Genomic DNA, 510 nt, shown 5'->3' with positions numbered 1-510 from the left:
CAGGGACAGTTTAACTTCTTCATTACCAAATTGAATGCCCTTTATTTCTTTTTCTTGCTTTATTGCTATAGCTAGGATTTCCAACAAAACGTTAAATAGGAGTGGAGATAACAGGCATCCTTGTCTTGTTCCGGTTCTCAAGGGGAATGTTTTCAGCCTCTCTCCATTAAGAGTGATGTTGACCATCACTTTTGCATAGATGCCATTTTTTATGTTGAGAAATTCCCTTCTATACCTATTTTATTGAGAGCTTTTATCAGGAATGCGTGATGGACTTTGTTGAATGCCTTTTCTGCATCAATCGAGATGATATGTGATTCTTTTCTTTCCTTTTATTTATGTGGTGGATTACACTGATTGCTTTTCTAATGCTGAACCATCCTTGCAAAACTTGTATGAATCCTACTTGGTCATGGTGTATTTTTTTTTTTTTTGATATAATGCTGATTTCTATTGGCTAGAATTTTGTTGAGAATTTTTGCATCTATATTCATGAGAGATATTGGTCTG

Source organism: Trichechus manatus, unplaced genomic scaffold, assembly GCF_000243295.1.
Source record: "Trichechus manatus latirostris isolate Lorelei unplaced genomic scaffold, TriManLat1.0 scaffold00306, whole genome shotgun sequence".
Classification (NCBI taxonomy): Eukaryota; Metazoa; Chordata; class Mammalia; order Sirenia; family Trichechidae; genus Trichechus; species Trichechus manatus.
The sequence above is the reverse complement of the archived record's forward strand: the minus strand, read 5'-3'. Positions refer to the sequence as shown.